The following is a 23,686-nucleotide window of genomic DNA, read 5'->3' on the forward strand; positions in this document are numbered from 1 at the left end:
TACCCTCACCAAGAATGATGCCACAGTATGAAGACAAGATGATCAATTTCAACAATTGGCTTAAGTATTGGTGTCATTCAAAGGGGATCCAATGCCTGTCAGCCTGGGATGACATGCTCGACAAGCCATGATGCTTCGCTAGGGACGGCTTGCACCTGTCATCCCTGGGCTTTTGAATATTGGCAAAGGCTCTTGCTACCCCCATAGTGCCATTTTTAAGCAGGGCTCAAAAGACAAACCCACCTCCATAGGTATCACAAGGGATAAGAAACTAAGAGTAATGCTACTCAATGCCAGAAGTCTAAACCTCAAGATGCACGCACTCAAAACTCTCCTTAGCATGGAGAACATCGATATCTGTGCAGTAACAGAAACCTGGTTCAAGGCTCCCAAGAGCACCCCAGCGCTACCAGGTTACACCTCATACCATACTTTTCGGCCCCAAAACTTGGACCGAACCACAAAAGGAGGGGGAGTATCAATATTCGTTAAAGATACCCACACCTCCAGGTTGGTGGCACAGCACAAAGCATCAGAGACTATCCATGCGCAACTAACATTGGGTAAAACTGCCTTCCAGTTTATAGCCTGCTACAGACCACCCTCTCAAACCCAGGAACCCCACTCGGCCTTCCTGAAAACAATGGAAAATATGAAGGTCTCTCCAAACACCATTATATTGGGTGACTTCAACTACCCAAACATTGACTGGGAGCATTACTCTAGCTCCAACACCCTAGCCCAAAGGTTCCTAGAATTTATAAACTCAAATGCTATGGAACAACTTGTTACCACTCCCACAAGAGGGGAAAACATACTGGACCTGATCAACACCAACATGGGGACTTTATGCTCCAGACCAGAAGTGTATCCCTCACTGGTAAGATCAGACCATAAACTAATCTCACTGGATATTCACATCCCGACCCCACCCCCTGCCCAGAAAACCACAGTGAAAAACTTCTCTAAAGCAAATTTCACACTCCTCAAAACCGAGGTGGAATCCTTCAAAGTCCCCGGGCCTGTGGAAAATACGGCCCAGACCGCAGAATCCTTTATAAATGCATTCTATGAACACCTTCAGGAATGCATGGGTCATGCAATCCCAAATAAAACCAAGACCCAATCCTCCAAAGGCAGACGTCCTGTTTGGTGTACCCCAGCCATAAACAAACTATACAATAGAAGGAGGAAGCTACTACATGATAGAGCGAAATCCCAAAAAGGGAAGGCATCTCTGATCAGTATTAGCAAAAAACTACGGGCACTCATAAAATCGTCTAAGGCCAGCTTTGAGAGAAAATTGCACAGGACACTAAGGATAATCACAAGGCTTTCTTTAGTTATGTTAGTAACCTGGGTGGGAATTCCCAGATATGCTCAGAATTAGTCCAAAATGACAAAAAATACACCGAACCCACAGACATTGCCAACATGCTAGCTGACAGGTTCAGCGCAAACTTCTCCCCCCCTCCCCACCTAAAGGGCAAATATCTATCTCAGTAGAGTGCTGCCCCCCTGACATCTCAGATGCTAAGGTAAGAGCCGCCCTCTCCAAAGCAAAAAACACAGCATCAATGGGACCAGATGGTAACCCGGGCTGCGTCTTACATGAACTCCAAGAAGAGCTAAACCCAAACATAAAACTACTATTCAATCTCAGCCTTACTACAGGATATGTACCCAAAGAGTGGCGTACAGCAACAGTGGTCCCTCTCCACAAAGGTGGTGCCTCAACAGATCCTGGAAACTATCACCCCATAAGCCTGACTAGCTGCAAAGCTATGGAAAGGACCATCATGGACCTCATAAATAAAGATATTGGGGACCTACAGACACTGGATCCTACCCAGTTTGGCTTTGTTAAGGGCAGATCCTGCCTCTTAAACCTGGTCGATTTCTTTGAAACAGTCACCAAAGCCATTGACGAGGGGAAGGTGGTCCACACAGCCTACCTGGACCTCACAAAATCCTTTGATACAATATCCCACTCGGGCATTATAGATAAGCTCACCAGCTTAAATATAAACCCCTATGTCACTAGATGGGTTGCAAACTGGCTCAAGGACAGAACTCACATTGTTAGAATTGCTGGAGCCATGTCAGACTCCAAACCAGTTACAAGTGGCATCCCACAAGGCTCATTCCCGGGACCTCTCTTGTTTGGTATATATTTCTCGGAGGTACAGGCCAACACGGAATGACTGTGGCTGACCAAGTTCACAGATGACTGCAAACTGGGCACCATAATCGACTCTCCAGCCGACACAAGCATCCTCCAAAAGGGCCTCATAGAAACAGACAACTGGTGCCAGAGCCATGGCCTCAAGCTAAACGCCAAAAAGTGTATAGTCATCCCCTTTGGCAAAAACAAAGTGCCCACAAATTATCACATAGGTGGTAATCCGTTAAGTACAGAAGAAGTAATTAGGGACCTGGGGACCCAAGTTGATAGCAATCTCTCATTTGACAACCACGTGGCCAAAGTGGTTAGAAAAACATTTTATATAGCCCACCTAATCATGAAGGGAGTCACATCTAGATCAGGGGAGGTCATCGTGCCTCTTTACTCATCCCTCATCAGGCCCATAATTGAGTACAATGACCCTTTTGGGATGTACCTTACCAGACACCTGCAGCAACTGGAAAGACCCCAAAAGTACCTCACCAAGAGGATCAAAGGGCTCAAACAGATGCCATATGCTGCCTGGTTAAAGAAACTCCAGCTCTACTCAGTGGCATACCGCCTGCTCAGAGGCGATCTGTGCCTGATGTATAAAGCCATGTCCAACCCTAAATTAGTGGACATGCTGCACCTCAGAAAATCCAAATCCCATCGAGCCACACGCTCGGGAGACTTCAACCTCAGCACTGAAATAAATAGGACATGCTGGAGGGACAGATTCATAACCCAGAGGCTCCCTTCACTCTGGAATAAAATCCCAGTCCAGGTTAGGCAGAGTCCCTCATTCACTCTCTTCAAGAGGAATCTTGATGAGTGGATGGGAGATCGTAGGTTTACTCCGGGTATCACTTCTGTGTCACTGTTAGACAGAGGCACAGTATACTAACCTCGAAAAAGGGCATAGCAAAATAAATTTAAAATGGGTGGCAAAAGCCAAACACACTCTGGCTAGGCTTATAAATGTCTAGGGCAGATAGCCTAGTATGAACTTATGAACCTATATATATATATATATATATATATATATATATATATATATATATATATATATATATATATAATTTGGCTTGTAGCTGCATGGCTCAAGACACCATACAATTGGTCCTGCCACTCCCTTGCTTAAACCCACTCTCTCCTCTTGTTAGCTACACTCAGAACAAGCTCTCCTCCTGCTTCTTTTGTAACTTAGTTCTTTTCCTTGCTCCCTTCTACTCCCAGCCCCCTACCAATCCCTTGCTTAAACCTACTCTCCTCTCTTGTTAGCTACACTCAGAATAAGCTCTCCTCCTGCTTCTTTTGTAACTTAGTTCTACTCCCTCTACCACCTTTGCCATTTCTCTCAACTTGTAAATAATTCTTTACTCATCTTCCTCTTTATTCACTATATTATCTGCTCTATTAGCAGGTTTTTAATTTTTCATCATACTGTTGTGTTTGTTCATCAAGGTAGATCTTCCCCCGGGATCTACACCAGTGAACACACAATACTCATGTAATGTTTTCTTCTTGATATGTAATGTTTATTAATTAATTGATCTTTTGATATTGTAAAAATGTTTCTATTTTTGTGATGTTATTGACTTGTAAAACTACATTCTAAGTTTGTGATAATCTGTGTATCTAATATCTATTTGTATTTTAATTTCTGTGGAGCTTTTCTCCCCGGGACTCCACTGAAAATGGGCCTCTGGCCCAGTTGGACATTCCCGGTTAATAAAATGTAATAAAAAATAAAAATAAATATGCTTTTTATATGATTGTTCCAACATGAAATATTAAAAAACATTAGGACAACTCAAATCATTTTCGATTTCTTTTTATCTTTTAAAATGACATTACAGATTTTATTAAATAAAAGTTTATACATGTATATCAATAGCACCTTAACCATTTCTTTGGAATGGCTGACAGCCTGGTCATGTTTTTGCTACTTTCATATATTCTGGAAGCTCTGTTAATTGCTAATAAAAATCTACACAGTGGATTAAAACAATTGCTGTAGAGGATCGGCTTTTCCTTGTAGAAATGATGGTAGTTTGTCATAATTAGCACCCATCTATGAGTGTTTAAAGAAGTAATGTATATCAAGGTGTCGTTTATGTAAGCAATAATGCCCAGCATGCGTGTTACTGTATACATAATGCATGCCCAGGGTTGTTCTGAGACCCATTGCTTCAGGCATATCAGATAAGAGGATGTGCTGGTATGCTTTTATCATCAGGGATGTACCCTTATCAAATTAGCCAGATGGAAGGGCATCTTATTCCATCTTATTCCACTTATAAATTGGATCCCTCCAAACTTAAAGCATTAAGAATAGAAAAAGAAGGACAGGATTTAAAAGCAACAAGTAATTACTGAAAATGGAGAAAAGAAAACAGGCCAACTGGTTAGACTTCTTCTGTCACTCTGCACACACACAAAAAAAATACTGTGGGAATTCACTGACAAACCATTACAAAATTAAATAATCCAACATAAAAATATTTTTTTTAGCCTGGAGCAAACAAACAAAAAATAATCATAAAACTTTACATTGGAATTTTAGTTAAGTTTGTAAATAACTGGGAGAAGCATGCTCAACCTGTTTATTATTTTTAAAATAAAGTATTTGTATGATTATTTTATATTGATTGCACTATTTTTCACATGGAGCACCAATGCACATAAACACACACACATACACACACACACACACACACACACACACACACACACACACACACACACACACACACACACAAATATGGTTGTAAGACATGCAAAAAATGTTGAACAAATTAGATTTTGTTCAAGGTAAAAGTGCAAAAATGGATGGTTTGGGTTAAAGTAAGCAGTGCAGAAGTATGGTGTGTGTGTGTGTGTGTGTGTGTGTGTGTGTGTGTGTGTGTGTGTGTGTGTGTGTGTGTGTGTGTGTGCGTGCATGTGTGTGTGTGTGTGTGTGTGTGTGTGTGTGTGTGTGTGTGTGTGTGTGTGTGTGTGTGTGTGTGTGTGTGTGTGTGTGTGTGTGTGAGAGAGAGAGAGAGAGAGAGAGTTTGCTGGTTAGGGTTAGAATAAGGGCTAGGGAAGGAGGTAGATTTAGTTGCATGCCTGTGAATGAGTATGCATGTGTGTGTTTCCAGGTTTGGGTTAAAATAAAGGCTAACTTAGTAATTTTTGTGCTTTGTTTGTGTGATAGTGCATGTATAGTGTATGTGTCTGTGACTGTCTTGTGTAGTGGTACTGCTAGGGAAAGGGATTTTGGTAAGATAATGCACAAGACTGGAGTTAGGGCTAGTAGCAGGCTTAGGGTACCACCTTACACATATAAGTTAACCTTGCCACCACTCCCCAAACCTACCTTGCCAATAAAAAAACAGTTTATGTAACACTACCACTATTCAAAGTATGTCTGATAGTGCTGTCAAGTTTTTTATTTTTCATGTGACTGATCACAAAAATAATCTGTTTTCCTTTTCTGATTAATACAGTTTTTTCCCCTTCAGTTTTATATTCTGTACATCTTTTGTTTTTTTCAATTTTTACATTATTCAACAATTGCTAACATAATCATACATGTACACATTATTATTATTGTTATGATTATTATTTTTTTTTTGCTTTTGTTTAAAGGTAGTTGTGTAGTAGCAATAGTGGACAGCTGTCTATCTACATACATATGGCAGTTCAAATTTATATTCTGTCCCTCTTGTTTTTTCATTTTTTTTAGGTTTACTTTTAGAGTTTTTCCACAATTGCTACATAATCATACATGCACACATTATTTATTTATTTGTTTAAAAGTAGGTGGAAGAAGCAATTGCAGACAGAATCATGGCTGGGATTCAATAAAGGAAAATCTCTGTGTCAGAATAGTACAGCAACTTCTGGATGGAATATGGCTGCTGAGCGATCGGTGTGCATGAGCCTGCCAGCATTATTCTGACATAGACACCACTAAAACCCATGCAAATGAGGTGAATTTGTGATTTAGTAATCGGGCAGGCATCCGTGTTAGAGCGGTGTCCATTGCAGAAATTTATTCGCTTACTAACTGTGTACATTTCTGCAAAAATCAAAACAGGGTTATGACAACCCAAAGTAAAGCACGTATTATGACTGTTAGGCATGCCAATGGCCAAAAATATGACCACTGGCATGGAAAACAGTTGCAAAATTATGAAAATCAAAGTTTATTTGTTTTCTTTTTTTGCCATTTTCAGCTGTTTAAGCATAGTGCAGTAGCTTGCAAATAAGATTGTGCAGAAAATACAAAAAAATGTAAAAAGACAAATTTTACGTGAAATCTGCATTTTGCCATTATAGTGGATAGCATGCAGAACCAAAACAATAACAGGTAACACTGACTGCTAAGTAGATAGGCTCTGGTGTAGTGGTGTAACAAGGGACTTAGGCAGTGGGGTATGCAAATGAGCTAAATTTATTGAACAGCAAAATGGGAGACCATGTCCCCCTGCACCTAACACTGTAGGAGCTATAATGCTGCAGCATAATTAGGAGAAGCAGATGACATGAAAAGGGTGTGTGTCATGCTTGGTGTAAGCATACTGGAGCTCCACTGCCTCTATTTGTGCTCAGCTAAGCACAGCTAAGCAAGGAGGTGTGTCTGAGCTAGTTCGTGAAATGCTGAGTGTGTTTGCATCCCTGGGAGGGTCCTTTCTGTTCAAAACTGTTTACTATAGCTGCAGGGGTTTGCGCAGTGCACCATGGGGCTTAAACACAAGGGAAACAACAAAATAAAACCCCAACAGGAACCAGCAGAAGTGTTTACATTTGAGCTGTGCACCACAGGGCTTAGAGGGGGTAGAAATGGGAAGAGAAAAAAAGGGGAAATAGCAGAATAAAGGCACTCAAGTATAAATAATATAGCTGGCTGGTGGAACATATTATAGTCAGCCAATCACACAGGCAGCACCTGCAGCACAAAAGTATAAACTAAGCAAACACCTTTCAGTCTGCTTTTTCCCGTAAACTTTGGACCATTGGTGTACACACTTAGGGAAATTTTAACTGACAAAATGTTAGGGGCTGCTGTTGCTTTGCTACATCAGTATGTTCTAAAGGCTGAGGGTAGTGAGGAGGATAATGCTAACAACTGTCCCAGACTGAGGAGGAGGAGAAGAGTGTTCATACCCAGGGTAAGTTACCAGGGGCTTCATGATCTGGAGATACTAGAGCACTACAGGGTGGAGAGGGACTTGCTTCAGCAACTCTGCGAGGTGTGCTGGCCTCACCTCAGACCCAGAACCAACAGAGGGGAACCCATCCCAATTGAAACTAAGGTATGTGTAGTCTTAAAAATACTAGTTGCAGGTACCTTCCAAAGAGCTACTGGGGATATCATGGGGGCCTCACATGCATCTGCATCCAGGGTAATCCATCATTTCCTGGATGTCATGTGAACACATGCTGGTGAGCACATATATTTCCCCAGCACCTGTGAGGAGAGGACCAGCAATATGCATCTCTTCCTCCATGTAGCAGATTACCCAGAGGTACTAGGTGCCATAGACTGCATGCACATCCACATTAAGGCACCACCCGGTGAAGAGGGTAGAGCTTATGTCAACCGCAAGGACTATCACTCCATCAACTGCCAGGTCATGTGCAATGCTCAGGACATTATCATGAATGTGTGTGCTGGCATCCCTGATAGTTATCACGACTCCCATATTTGGCATGCTTCACAGCTGTACCAGGCATTTGCCGGGGGGACAGCCCATATGGTCTTCTGTTGGGGGATGCTGGCTATGCACTGGAGCCATGGATGATAACACCCATCAGAAATGCACACATACACACACACACACACACACACACACACACACACACACACACACACACACACACACACACACACACACACAGACTGAAGAACGCCACAGTGAGGTACATGCACAAACCAGAAACATTATAGAGCATGTGTTTGGGATTCTCAAGTCATGGTTCCACTGCCTTGACATATCTCCAGCCATATGTGCACATATTTTCATAGATGTGCCATGCTACACAATAAGATCCTGCATAAACAGCTGTAGTAGGAACATCACAGGGAAGGCCCTAACAGCCCCCCCACCATTGCCAAGGCCCAGACAGGCACAGGAGGACTCAGAGGAGGAACCCTATGAGCCTGCTCCTGTAGGCAGATGGAGGCATGTCCAGTGTGCCCAGGCCTTGGCAAAGAGGCAACGCATAGCACACACACTGACACTGTAGGGACCCAGAGACTGACACCTCTCTGACTCACACACACAGTAAAATTGATGCCACACACATCACACTACCTGTATCTTACCATGTATAGGCTGTGTACTGCATGCATCTGACAGAGCCAGCTCTCCAGTACCATCCTCACAACTGCTGCAGGCACAAGGTAAGTCAGTCTTCCTAACAGTACATGAATGGAGTAATATGTTGTGGTAGAATAGCTACGGTATCACTGCATGCATGCAAGGGAATGGGGTGGCCTACTGGGATAGCAGCAGACAACTGACAGCTATGAGGGACAACAGGAAATGTCTGCCCAATACTGGCTTCCCCAGAGAATGCAGTAGTACCCTAGGTGACACATCTCACTGCAGTATGTGTGTGTGTGGGGGGCTAACAAACTGGGGGTCATAGGTCATACACATGGATGTCAATGTGGTGGTCCCATACCCATCCCTCAGCCTCAGCTGTAGAAAACCATAAAGAAATGTTTATCAAAAGCTCACAAATGGAGACAATGATGAAATATGCCCATACATACTTGCACAGTGATATCACCGCAGGTCTTGCAGTTGCAGTAAGGCTCTGATGGGTAAGAAGTCTGAAACCCAAATGTCTACCACTACAATCAAACCTGTGGTCTTTAGTGATATGCCTGTAGTCTCCAAGAAAGGCACAATACTATGCTAAATGAAACCAAAATGTAAAGGAAACATCAGCACAGTCCTTGCAAATGCGGACAGTTGAGAGGTGTGCACCCCCCACACACACACCCACATTCCCATAGAAATGCAGTAACAGTAATGCTCTTAGGGTATAAGCAGCAGAGCACACATTCCCAGGACTATTCCAATGAACTTGATAACTTGTTGCATGTGCACAATATGCAGGGCTCAATGAGCTACGCATATGTGTGGTCAATACTGTCAGTATGTGGCCTGCACTTACTCCTGGCTGTTGTGTCTTAGTGGCCTAGGTAGAGTACTGTGGTTGACAGGGTCCATGTTCCAAGAACTGCAGTGTCAACTATTCTGCATGTCAAATACAGCTAAGGTAGGAATTGTACACACTGTCCAGACATCAATACCTATTACTGCAGGAAAGTTTGACAGGTCAGGAACAGGGGGCCACAAATATGGACAGTACACAACTCAGAGTAACCTACATAGTGCCTAGCATACCCCTCAACTGTACAGACATTTCAAAAAATGTTCAGAGGTTTGCATCATATCCATGGTCTCTTTATGAAAGACGAAAGTCAGAAAATAATGACATATTGTAGTTTCAGATTTCATACCCTTTAGGAAAATTCATGCTAATGCAAAGCTTGCTATTATATCACCTTTCTAGGTTTGTAAGGACTATAGTTAACAATGGTCCCTATATGTAGGTCTTTGTCCCTAAATTACTTATGGCTTTGTCCAGATGTCTGGCTCTAAATAGTCTGGATGCATGGTGCCTAGTAGGACAGCAGGTACTTGAAGGTCAGTGTACTGCCAGGTCATAAAAGGCTGCTAACTTACTGTGGCAGCACTGACAACATATGACTGGCCAATGCACATACCCCTGGAATGATAGGTTTTCACAGGAGGAGCACAAGTATGCCTTGTACATCTGTTCTGCTTGTCCTAACATTGCATTTGCCTGCCAACTATTTGCAAAACAAGAAAGGGTCATGTCAAAACATCAATGGCAGGCAGTGGTGAAGAAGATGTCATATGCTGTGAAGAAAAGGTTAGTTTTCTGTTATTTTTTGTATTTCTGTATTGCCTTTCTATATTTTGAATACTGTAGTTTGTTTTCTTTACCTTGTGTTTTGCTTGCATTCTGTTTAACAGCATATTAAAACTTCAAAAGAGACCACAGCTCTCTCTGTTCTGAGTCATTTTTTCTCTCCCTCCCACCCATTTAAGTTGTCTTGTTAAATACCACTGTCTTTCTAGTTGCCCGCCTCTTATGTTAATCTGACCATATATCTCATTTCTCTCTACTTTCACTGGCTTATGTGAGTAATCACAAAACCATCACTTTTGAAATCCCACCCCTTCAATTATTTAAATTTATTGGCCATCCTACAGTATTTCATAGTACCAAAATACAAAAGTAACCACCCCTTTCAGTCCATCTTGCTGTTTTAAAAATAGTAACTCTCCACTAAACCTTAACTTTTTAAACAGGTAAAACTCAAGTTACCTACTTTCATATCTAACTTCTCTAGTGCACACTGCAGAGTGCATTCTTTTCAATCTTACCTTTAAGCATCCCTGTTACTAGCACTTTCTCTAATACCTAAAAGATCATCTCTACTTGACTCCAAGTAGACTTTTCTCTATCTGTTAAACCTAGCACTTGCTCCTACAGTACTTATTACCTTGATACGGCACTCTTATAGATAGCACCCCAAAAGGCAAACCCCATTTCTCGGTCACTCACATCCCCGAATCTCTTTTAAAGTTTTTTTGTCTAGTCCTTCTAGCATGTCGAGGGATCAGTTGCTAGTGTCCTCTCCTGCTCAGCTGGTGAACCTGGGAATATTGAGGCAATGTTACAATTGCCTCATGTACACAGACAACCCTCTCCTCCTCCCACAAAACACAAATACATGAGAGATGCAACTATACGGCCAAACTGGAGGCTGAGCTCTCTCAACATAGGACTGGCAAGACCAGTCAGGAGGAGAAGGTTACCACACACACTATAGACCCAGTCTCACATAGTACCATCACAACCTCAAATCATACACATAAACACACAAAGACATACTCGGCTCTGATCAAAAATCTACCAAAACAGCAGAGGCCACCAAAGCAGACACCCAAACAACCACCACCTCAGAACACAACACCTGCAACATATAGACCTCACAGTCAGAGTGTCAAACAGTCACAGCCCTTAAGGCCAAACACAATGCCAGACACACTAGTCATTGGTGACTCCATAGTCAGACACACTGATGTCCCGCTCACCAGACTGAGTAAGGAGAAGGTCACAGTAAGCTGCCTGTCGGCTAGAATCCGCCACATAACGCAAGCACTCAGGTCTCTCAACAGCAGGTACAAATATGACTCAGTCATTGTCCACGCTGGTGTAAACGACCTGAGACGACCTCCTTGGACTACATGAAAAGAGACATTGAGGAGCTCTCTGATTATGTAGCCCAGGCAGGTATGACCCTGACCTTGAGCAGTATCCTACCTTCACCAAGAATGATGCCACAATACAGAGATAAGATGATCAGCTTTAACAATTGGCTTAAACTCTGGTGTCATTCAAAGGGGATCCAATGTCTGTCTGCCTGGGATGACATGCTGGACAAGCCACGCTGCTTCGCAAGGGACGGCTTGCACCTGTCACCCCTGGGATTCGGATATTGGCAAAGGCTCTTGCCACCCCATAGTGCCTTTTTTCGGCAAGGCTCAAAGTCTAAACCTACCACCCTAGAACACAAAAAGGAAAAAAACTAAGGGTAATGCTGCTCAATGCCAGAAGGCTAAATCTCAAAATGCACGACTCGAGGCCCTTCTCAGTGTGGAGAACATCGATGTCTGTGCAGTGACAGAAACCTGGTTCAAGGCTCCTGAGAGCACCCCAGCACTATCAGGTTTTACCTCTTATCATGCCCGCCCCAAAATCCGGACAATACCAAGAAAGGAGGGGGTATCCATATTCATCAAAGACACCCACACCTCAAGACTGGTGGCAACGACGATGCATCGGAGACCATCCAGGTGCAATTAACCATAGGCAAGACTGCTCTGCAAATTGTAGCATGTTACAGGCCACCCTCACAAACTCAGGAACCTCACATGGCCTTCCTGAAAACACTAGAGGATAAATGTATCACCAAACACCATCATACTAGGTGACTTCAATTACCCTAATATAGACTGGGAACACTACTCAAGCCCAAACACCCTAGCCCAAAAGTTCCTGGAATTCATAAACTCAAATGCCATGGAACAACTAGTCACCATCCCCACAAGAGGAGAAAACATACTTGATCTCATCATCACGAACATGGGAGCACAATGTTCAACACCGGAAGTATACCCTCACTGGTGAGATCAGATCACAAACTAATCTCGCTGGAGGTCCTCATCCCACCCCACCTGAAATAAAAAGACCACAGTAAAGAACTTCTCGAAGCCGACTTCACACTTCTAAAGACTAGTGTGGTCTCCTTTAAGGCCCCGAGCCGACGGAAAACAGTACTCAAGCCGCTGAATCACTTACAAATGCCTTCTACCAGCACCTGCAGGACTGCATGGATAAGGCAATCCCAAGCAAAACAAAGACTCTTTGTACCAAAGGCAAGCGTCCACTCTGGTGGACCCCAGCCATAAACAAATTCTACAACAAAAGGAGGAAGCTACTACAAGATAGAGCAAAATCCTTAAAAGGTAAGACACCCTTGATCACTATAAGTAAAAAACTAAGAGCTCTCATAAAATCATCCAAAGCAAATTTTGAGAGAAAAATAGCTAAAGACTCAAAAGACAATCATAAGGCCTTCTTTAGCTATGTTAGAAACCTGGGAGGAAACTCCCAGATATGCTCAGAACTAGTTCAAAATGATGTGAAGATTACTGATCCTACAGACATTGCCAACATACTGGCTGACAGGTTCAGTGCAAACTTCTCCCTCCCCAAAAGGAGAGATATCTATACCAAGCGATTGCAGCCCCCAAACATCTCCAACGCCCAAGTGAGAACTGCTCTCTCCAAAGCAAAAAACACAGCATCCATGGGACCTGATGGTGTCCCCGGCTGTGTGCTCCACGAACTCAACGAGGAATTAAACCCACAGCTAGGACAGCTGTTTAATCATAGTCTTACCTCTGGATACGTACCCAGGGAGTGGCACACTGCAACTGTGGTCCCACTTCACAAAGGCGGTGCCTCCACCGAGCCTGGAAACTACCGGCCCATTAGCTTGACAAGCCTTATCTGCAAAGCCATGGAGAGGATCATAATGGACCTCATAAATAAAGACATAGGGAATTTGCAGACTTTGGATCCATCCCAGTTTGGCTTTGTCAAAGGTAGATCATGCCTTCTAAACTTGGTTGACTTTTTCGAAACAGTCACCAAAGCCATTGATGAGGGAAAGGCAGTCCATACAGCCTACCTCGATCTGGCGAAGGCCTTTGATACAATACCCCACTCGGGTATCATTGAAAAACTCATCAGCTTAAATGTTAACCCATACATCACAAGATGGGTTGCAAACTGGCTGAGTGACAGAACCCACAGGGTCAGAGTTGCTGGCGCCATGTCAGACTCAAAGCCTGTCACAAGTGGTGTACCACAGGGCTCAGTCCTGGGCCCACTCTTGTTTGGCATCTACTTTTCCAAGTACAAGCAAACACAGGAGGGTTATGGCTGACAAAGTTTGCAGATGACTGCAAACTGGGCCATAGTAGAAAACACATCTGACACAGATATCCTTCAGAAGGGTCTCACAGAAACGGATAACTGGTGCCAGAGCCATGGCCTAAAGTTAAATGCCAAAAATGCATAGTCATACCCTTCGAAAAACAAGGTTACCCCTAGCTACCAAATAGGTGGCAATCCACTGAGTACAGAAGAAGTTATCAGGGACCTGGGGACCCAGGTTGATAGTAGTCTGTCATTCGACACCCATGTAGCTAAAGTAGTTAGGAAGACCTTCTACATTGCCCACCTTATCATGAAGGGATTCTCATCTAGATCAAGGGAGGTCATAGTCTCCCTATACTCATCACTCATCAGACCAATGATTGAGTACAATGCCCCATTCGGAATGTATCTGACCCGACACTTGCAGCAGCTGGAGAGGCCACAAAAGTTCCTCACCAAAAGGATAAAGGGTCTCAAACATCTGTCCTATGATGCCCGACTGAAAGAACTCCAGCTCTATTCAGTCGCTTACCGCTTGCTCAGAGGTGACTTTTGCCTAACATACAAGGCCATGTCAAACCCAGATTTGATGAATATGCTTCACCTCAAAAAATCTAGATCCGTCAGAGCCACAAGGGCGGGAGACTTAAACCTCGACACGGCTATTAATAGGACGTGCTGTAGGGATAGATTCATCACCCAAAGACTCCCTATGCTGTGGAATAAAATCCCGGTATATGTGAGGCAGAGCACCTCGCTGGCCTTGTTCAAGAGAAATCTTGACCAATGGATGGGAGATCGCAGATATACCCCAGGGATTACCTCAGTGTCACTGCTCAACAGAGGCACAGCAAAATAATGGGTATAGTTCCCCATACTAAAGGGGTGGCGTAAGCCACAAAACTATGGGCTAGGCTTGTAAATGCCCTCGGGCAGATAGCCTAGTATGAACCTATGAACCTATGAACCTATACCCATAAGAGAAAGCAAGCAAATACCAAACTGGTCACCCTACTGTTTATGTGTGGTGGAACAGTATTAACACTCTGTCCCCATGTGAGTGCCTTTGTCTGACTGTCATATATGGGCCCGTCCAGATGTCAGTCTGTGATGGTTTGACAGCTAGGCCAACATGTAGCCTCATAATAACATATAGCAACATAAACCATCTGAGAACCACAGCAAATTTAGCGGTGCAATGATGGACAACCTGCTAAATAGGTACACTCAGAGGTGTGAAGTCCACAACCTTGTGTGTGATGTTACGGTATTTACCCTGCTCACATCAGAATTACAAATACATAACAGCAGCCACTGTGGGCAAAGCCTGTGACTGGACTACAGAAGGGAAAATAGACACACATAAGGGAAAGGGGAACCACTGGCCAGACAAATGGAGAATGTGCACAGCAGAACAAATTGTGCAGTAACATAGGTGCCATGCAGTGTATGGAGGCAGTGAACATCACTTGCAAATGCACAACACACATGTCAGTGGAGGTCCACAACAAAAGAAAAGCCCAAACAAAGGACACATCAGAGGCAAAAATGCATGAGAACTCCACAAACGTACACACCACAGACCATGCAGACTCCACACACCAGGGTTTTGCAAACACTGAGGCCTTACCACAAACACCTGCCCAGTACAGATAGGCTAACAGCACTGTCTCTCTACCCTGTTCTATACAGGCTCTGCTGAGGTGACCCCTGTCTGGCATACAAAACAATCCAGACCCTGCCTTGATGGGACTGTTGCACGTCTGGAAGTCAAGGCCCACTCAAGCAACCCATAGGTGCAGCATCAACCTGGTCTGTGATATCAGTAAGCCTTGCTGGAGTGACAGATATGTGTCCCACACACTCCCACATCTGTGGAATACACTCCCTGTCCACATCAAGCCAAGTGCCTCAATACCCCTAGTGATGTGCTCCCTGTATAAGTGCATGGGAAACACAAAATACAGTCTTGTGATTCCACCTGTGTCCCTGCTGAACAGAGACCAGTCACTGATTCTCATGGGTTATTCCACCAACCATGGGCTCTGTGTGTTGACATGTCTTAACGTGGGCTACACTCCCATCTGCATGGGTTATAAGGGCTTCAGGGCCAATACACTACTATTGTCATATCAACCTATACACATCTGTCTGTCAGTGTTTCAGCACAGCACTCTGCACTGCTCTGCCACTGACATACCTGGAAGTCACACAGTGCTATGTGGAATATACTACACATACAATGGACATTTCTACACAGTAGAATGCACTCTGTACCCACATCCATACCTCTTAACCTCTGACAACAAGACATCTGGACAAGGACATAAATAAAATTGGGACAAAGGCTCAATGATAGGCATGTGTTGTAAATATTGCCCTTACAAACTGAGAAAGTTGGTAGAATAACGGGTTTTGTATTATCAGGAATTATCTGAAGGTTATGAGGTCTGCAACACTAAAGTCTGTCATTCGTTTGTAAAGTCAGTCTTTCAGTATTTGCAACTAACTTGCCATAAAACATTTCTGTAGACTGACTGGAACTTCTAGACAAACACCTGGACAATCTGCCAAAAACTGTACAGTTGAGAGGTACCCACACCAGGATATGACTTTTCAGGTAAGAAGAATACCATGGAAGCAGGAGATCCCCAGTCAGTATATCACCAAGTTGCTGGGCTGTTTACACAGCTCCATTAGTCAACCGGCTGTAGCCACACCTCTCAACTGACCTTTTTGGGCAAGAATGTCAATAGTTGGGCACATAATATTGGTCTGTGCATCATACATCTTGTATTCCTCTGGTAAAGCACTGTGATGATCTGAGGATGTCTGTCACTAGGTAATGACACAATACATTCCAGTGTCAGACAAGTCAGAAAATGTCTTCTAAAACAAACCCTGTACCTCTAGTAACCTCCTGTTTACTTCTGAGAGGTATGGCTGTAGCACACAAAACCCTGGACTGGAGTGCTACTATCTCTGGAATGGAGTCCCACTCTTACTATAGAAGGTCATACTGGGCATGCTCCTACACTTAGAGAATCAAAGCCCATGTTGAGCACACATCAGACTATATAACTATAGTGTGCATATATGTCTTTGCATACAGACAGCTGTGTACACCTTAACTGTCTCTACACACACCCATCAGGCAAGATTACCCTCAGCTAGCTGTAGGTGGCCCATATGTGATATATCTGCATCTGTTGCATGCGATACACAGACATATATATATATATATATATATATATATATATATATATATATATATATATACATACATATATATATATATATATATATATATATATATATATATATATATATATATATATACATATATATATATATATATATATATATATATATATATATATATACACACATAGATATATATATATATATATATATATATATATATATATATATATATATGGGCAACATATAACAAATATGTCAGGCATACACACACATAGATGTGGGGAAGAGAGAGACAGACAGTGATACAGAGAGAGAATCAGGGAGACATACACAGAGAGTGAATCATACACAGAGATACCCTGAATGGCACAGAGTTGTGTCATGCCGCAGACAGTAGCATACTGGTCATATCCAATCGCACGTGCCAGCATGAAGGTGAGCTGCATTGTGTAATAGTACTGAGGTGGGGGTTATAACATCACATCACCTGCCTTTGTGTGTGTGTGTGGGGGAGTGAGCATGTGTGTGTGTGTGTGTGTGTGTGTGTGTGTGTGTGTGTGTGTGTGTGTGTGTGTGTGTGTGTGTCTCTGTAGGTTTAAGTATTAAGAAGCCGTTCCCACTCAGTACACTTCCCATTGCCCTAATTCACAACATCTGCTGAGTCATTCTCCTTAGAAGTACCTTTGGACATCTGTCAGCCCTATCAGCTCTGATGTGTATGCAATAACTGCATAAAACTATAGTACAAATAATTAGATAGATAGGGTGGTCTAATCCCAGTCCTAGAAAATGTAAGTGTGTGTTTGTCTGTTTGTAGGTGAAACAATTTTAGGCCATTCCCACCCAGTACACTTCCCAGTCCCCTACTTTAGCAGGCCTGCTGATGTCATTTACCTTAGAAGTACCTTTGGACAGTTGTCAGCCCTATAAGCTCTGTAGCATGTGTGATAAGTGTATAACACTATAGTACAAATAACTAGATAGGCAGGGGCTCTATTCTCAGTGCTGGCAAATGTTTGTGTTTGAGTACAAATGTTTGTAAGTGTGTATGTTTGTAGGATGAATTTGTTTGAGGTTATTCCCACTCACAACACTTCCCACTGCCCTACTTAATCAGTCCTCCTGATGCCATTCACCTTAAAAAGTACCTTTGGACACTTGTCAGCACTATAAGCTCTGTAGCAAGTGCAATAACTGTATAACACTATAGTACAAGTAACTAGATAGGTAGGGATTTTAATCCCAGTCCTGGCAAATTTAAGTGTGTGTGTGTTTCTTTGTAGGTGAAATAGTTTTAGGCCATTCCCAACCACTACACTTCCTAGTGCCCTACTTTAGCAGTCTTGCTGATGTCATTCCCCTCAGAGGTACCTTTGGACAGCGCTTAGCCCTATAAGCTCCATGGTGCATGCAGTAACTATGCATCAGTATAATACAAATAACTAGATAGGTAGGGGTTCTACTCTCAGGTCTGGTAAATGTGTGTGTGTATGTACAAGTGTTTGTAGGTGTGTATGTTTGTAGGATGAAGTATTTTGAGGACTTTCCCACCCACAACACTTTCCAGTACCCTACTTTAGCAGACTTGCTGATGTCATTGCCCTTAGAAGTACCTTTGGACAGCCCTCAGCCCTATAAGCTCTGTGGCACATGTAATAACTAAGTAACAGTATAGTACAAATAACTAGATAGACAGGGGTTCTACTATCAGTTCTGGCAAATGTGTGTGTGTGTGTGTGTGTGTGTGTGTGTGTGTGTGTGTGTGTGTGTGTGTGTGTGTGTGTGTGTGTGTGTGTGTGTGTGTGTGCGTGCGTGTGTGCGTGTGCATGTGTGTGCATGTGCGTGTGTGTGTGTGTGTGTGTGTGTGTGTGTGTGTGTGTGTGTGTGTGTATTTATAAGTGTGTGTGAAGCAGTTTGTAAGTTTGTATCTTTGTAGGATAATGTATTTTGATGACCTTTCCACCCAGTACATTTCCCATTGTCATATTTTACAAGGGCTCTTGACGTAATTCACCTTAGATGTACATTGGGACACTGCTAAATGCTATAAACTCTGTGGCATGTGTGATAACTGCGTAACACTGTAGTACACATAACTAAATAAGTAGTGGTTCTAAACTCAATACTGGCAACTGTGACACCATCTGTGTGTGAAAATCATATCCTCCCTGTATGTGTGTTTGGGTGAGAACCATATCCTCTGGGGGCGTGGGTTATGCCATTTTGAGGCATGTACTACCCAGTACACTTCCTATTGCTGTACTTTACAAAGCCTGCTGATGTCATTTACCTTAGATGTGTCTGTACACACTTGTCAGCCATCTAAGCTCTGTGGCATGTGCAATAACTGTATAATATTATAGTATAAATAATTAGATAGGCAGGGGCTCTGACCTCAATATTGACAACTATAGTCATGTGTGTGAAGCATGTCCCTTGTGGCTGTTGTGTGTGTAGATTACACCATTTTAAGGCCTGTTGCCCCTCTACCCATGACATTACTTTAAAGAGCCTGTTAATGGCATCTGCCTCGCATGCACCATGTAACACTGTACAGCCCATACCAGTCATCTGTACAGATATACATGGAATATCCACATGTTTGCACACTATATGTGGTCTGTGTCCCCTAATAATGAGCATTCCTTTGATATCATTGCCAAATATGTCACAGTTACTGTAGTGACACACATGCCAGCATCAGACATTGTACCTGACTGACACATCATGCTCATACAAAGCAAGCCACTCTATCATTTGTGCAGGTTTGTAGGAGCAGTAGGTGAGACCAGTCACTAATTCTGGTGGGTTATTCCACCATCCATGAAGGCATTCACAAGATTACTTGATGTAAGAGGTTGTATGTTATGTGCCAGGCATATAATCTATGTGGATCATGTCATGTGTACATAGTACTATTGTGCATACAAGTGGATATGTAGGGTTATTAATATGTTATTGGCAACCGTGTATCTGTTTCTGTATGCACAGTCCTGTGGCTGTCTTTACTGTGTGTTTGTGATGGCTATACCATTTTGTGTGCCTCTTCCACCCTGTGAACTCCTCCATTGCCAACCTAGTTTCAGCCCATACAGATGTTATCCACTGTATAAGCACAGTTACACAGTTTCTAACAGCAAGCCACTGTGGTGCATGCAATGGTTATATCACTGTGTATTGTACAATTGGTAGGTCATCAACTCTGGGAAGTGTACCCCTATGTGATGTGCATGTGCGTTTCAGTGCATGTTCCCATGCAGCAGTGTGTGTGTGTGTGTGTGTGTGTGTGTGTGTGTGTGTGTGTGTGTGTGTGTGTGTGTGTGTGTGTGTGTGTGTGTCAGCTCGCTCTACTATATTAAGGGCCTCTGAACCCACCATTAGCAATCCTAACAGCCCCTGCAATTGTCACCAATTTGAATAGTAGTGGCAGACACTGCAACACTACATTACCTCTGTGGTATTTGTGTTAGGTATCTAGCGCTATTGTTCATAAGACTGTGCAGGTAGGGACTGTGCTCAACCTTTCAACAGCTTCCCCATGTACAGGACTATGACTCTGTGTGCACTACCAGCACGAGAGGCCAGACATGCATATGAGTTAGCAGACACACATGCTGTTGATGTCAGGGTAGATTAACATAGGCCGACCTGTGTCAGGAATACATACCACAAACCTGTCATACACAGTAGTAGGCATACCCTCATCAACTGCATGAAGGTTGTGTGGATGGGACAGAAATGGCAGGGGCAACAGGTGTTGATAGGTGGATTTGTTGCAGTTAAAGTAATGGCCAAGCTTGTGAGGGACCTAGTGCCAGTATTCAAGTAACCTCCTCTGTATGAGTGACTCTGCAGTCCTAATGAAACACCCAGGTGATATGCATGAAGGCTATCTGGCTATCTCATGGGTATGTATGCAAGGTCACACTGTCTGCCAAAATTGTCTCTCACATCCTGTTACATGTAAACACACCTGGTAAACATGTACATATACAGCTGTACCTTGGCTATGAAAAGGACCCTGTGTTTCCACTCCGCCTTACTCATCATTGTTACTGTCAACAGGCCCACAGACACCTGGAACACAAACAGAATGCAGTATGTGACACTACAGTCAGTCAGCAGTACTAATAGCAATAGTGCATCATGGCTAACAAGGTACATACACCTCAATGTGCACCCATAACTACTGCCAGCAGACAGCACCTTACACAGCATTACATTACTACACTGTATATATTCGCCCTGTGCATCAGACCCATATGAGTATGTCCCTGCATTGATGGTATGGATAACAGAGTTGTGGCACAAGTGTCATCACATGTACAGGGTATGGTATGGGATTGCCAGAAGCCTAGGCTGGGCCATATGGTTGACATTGTGTATGTGTGTGTGTGTCTGGATGGGTGGTGTTCAACTGGGCAGTGCAGAGGAGCTGTGCATGTTTGGTGGTGGCCGGCTTGTGATAGGGATGTGTGAGTGTTAATCTGCGCACAGTCAAGCGATGTGGGTGCCAAACACAGGGCTATGTTAGACAGCCATGGACCATTCATGGCAGGATGTATGGTTCACCTTCTCTCAGCAGGGATGCAAAAACTGGTTCTGCCAGGAGTCTCACTGCCACCACCAAGCCCAAGGACAGATGCAGTACTACTACGAAGAATAAATTAAGACCAGCAGAACCAAGAAAAACAAATCCAGGAAAGGAACACTGAACCAGGAGAAGTCAGACACTTTACTGAATAACAGCAGAAAAATAAAACAAGCGCTTTCACTCGGTAAATACCGAGCTTTCTCAAGTTAGCACTGAGGTGTCATGAGCATCTTTAAATAGTACCTTATAGGTCACCTGATTAATTAATTAACCTGATTATTAATCAGACCCGTGAAAAGCCTAAAACAGTGCTAAAATACTGCACAAACATCAGTTAAAATAATGAAAAATAGTAAAAAATTGTGCAAATAGAAATATTAACTCAAGTTAAATGAAAAATACTTCAAAGAACAGATGAAATAAAAATAAAAATACAAATGGACTAAACTACTTTGAAAATTAATATACAAAAGCAACATAATAAATGTATATTATAAAACACATAAGTATAAATTTAAAAAATATATATGTATATAAATTTGTGGAGGATGTAAAGGATGGCCATAGAATATAAAATATGTTATTATATGGAGATAATTCTATTATAAACAGGCCATCCACAATTTGAGAACACTACTAATATTAATGTTCTCATTTAAACCCGGAGGTCTTCCTGCGTCCAACTTGAGTTGCCAAAGAAGTTCACGATACTCTAATATAGTCTCCCAATCCCCACCTCTGACATCTGGTATCACCTGCTCTAAAACAAGGAACCTAAGTACAAAATCAGGACAAATCAAAGAATGTTTAAAGAATGCGTTAGACTCATTCTGTCTGTGAATGTCATAGAAATGTTCATAAATTCTTTTTCGTAAGGGTCTTTCGGTTTTTCCAATATAAAAACTGGAACAGGTTATACATAGCCCTAGATAAACTACTCCTTTACTTCCACAATTAGTATAACTATCTGCCTTAAAAAAGAAATTCCTGGAAGGGATGTTAAGAGTCGAAGCATTAAGAATGGCATAACATTGTTTACATGCCCCACATTTGAAAGTACCTATTTTAGAGTTCTGTATGTTGGCTCGGGAATAATGTTTCCTTTGAAACAGATCTTTTAAATTAACATCTCTCTTTCTTACAAACCTAGGATGCATTGGTACTATGTCCTTCAGTTCATCATGAAGTATTAAACTGACCAATGTCTATTTACAGATTCCTCAATATCTGCAGAACTGAGTGAGTAAATATAAATGAAATTACCATGAAGGTCAGGTGCATCCTTACTATTACCTGTGTTAAAAGATGTACCTTTACCTATGAGTGGAGGGTATTTTATTGCTCTGTTGTCTATGACATCCTGTGCCAAAGTCAAAATAAGGGAGGAGGTATATCCTCTCTCCATAAAAAGAGATTTCAAAAAATTAATTTCTTCTAAAAAGTCAACAGAGATACTACACATCCTGGGGGCTCTAATAAACTGCCCTTTAACAATACCTTTCTTCTGGTAAAATGGGTGCCCACTCTGAAAATGCAAGAAAGAGTTAGAAAAAGTAGATTGCCGGTATAATTTGGATTGAAATGTTCTTTGAACAAGGTGACATCAAGATAATGTAACTCATTTTCACTGATGCTATAAGTGAAGGCCAAAAAATGGGTGGTGGAGTTAAGGTAATGAAGAAAATCGAGGAACTGGTTTTGTGTTCCATTCCAGAGGATACAGATATCATCTAGATACCTTTTGTAGTGTGTTAAGTATTGGGCCCAGGTAGTAGAAAACTACTCCCTTATGGTGACTGCTGTCTGCTGCATCCGTGTCCCTGACAGGACTGGCCAGGACCACGTGCCTATGACCTTTTCTGGTGTGGTGTGGACAGTACCCTCTCTTTGGTAGTGCTGGTGGTACTGCAACTATGGGGTTATGAATATGCACAGCAAATTGACTCTTAGCTGGTCATGTTGCTGACCTATGTCCACCTGGCCGATGCACTATTCCCATCATATTTTCAAGCACAGACATTGCATGGTCGAGCAGTGACAATGTCTCACTCCACCGACTATCCATGACATTGGCAAAATGACATATGGCATCACAAATGCCATGGAGGTCATCATGC

This window comes from Protopterus annectens, chromosome 4.part0, assembly GCF_019279795.1.
Source record: "Protopterus annectens isolate FY-2018-M chromosome 4.part0, PAN1.0, whole genome shotgun sequence".
Taxonomy (NCBI): domain Eukaryota; kingdom Metazoa; phylum Chordata; order Ceratodontiformes; family Protopteridae; genus Protopterus; species Protopterus annectens.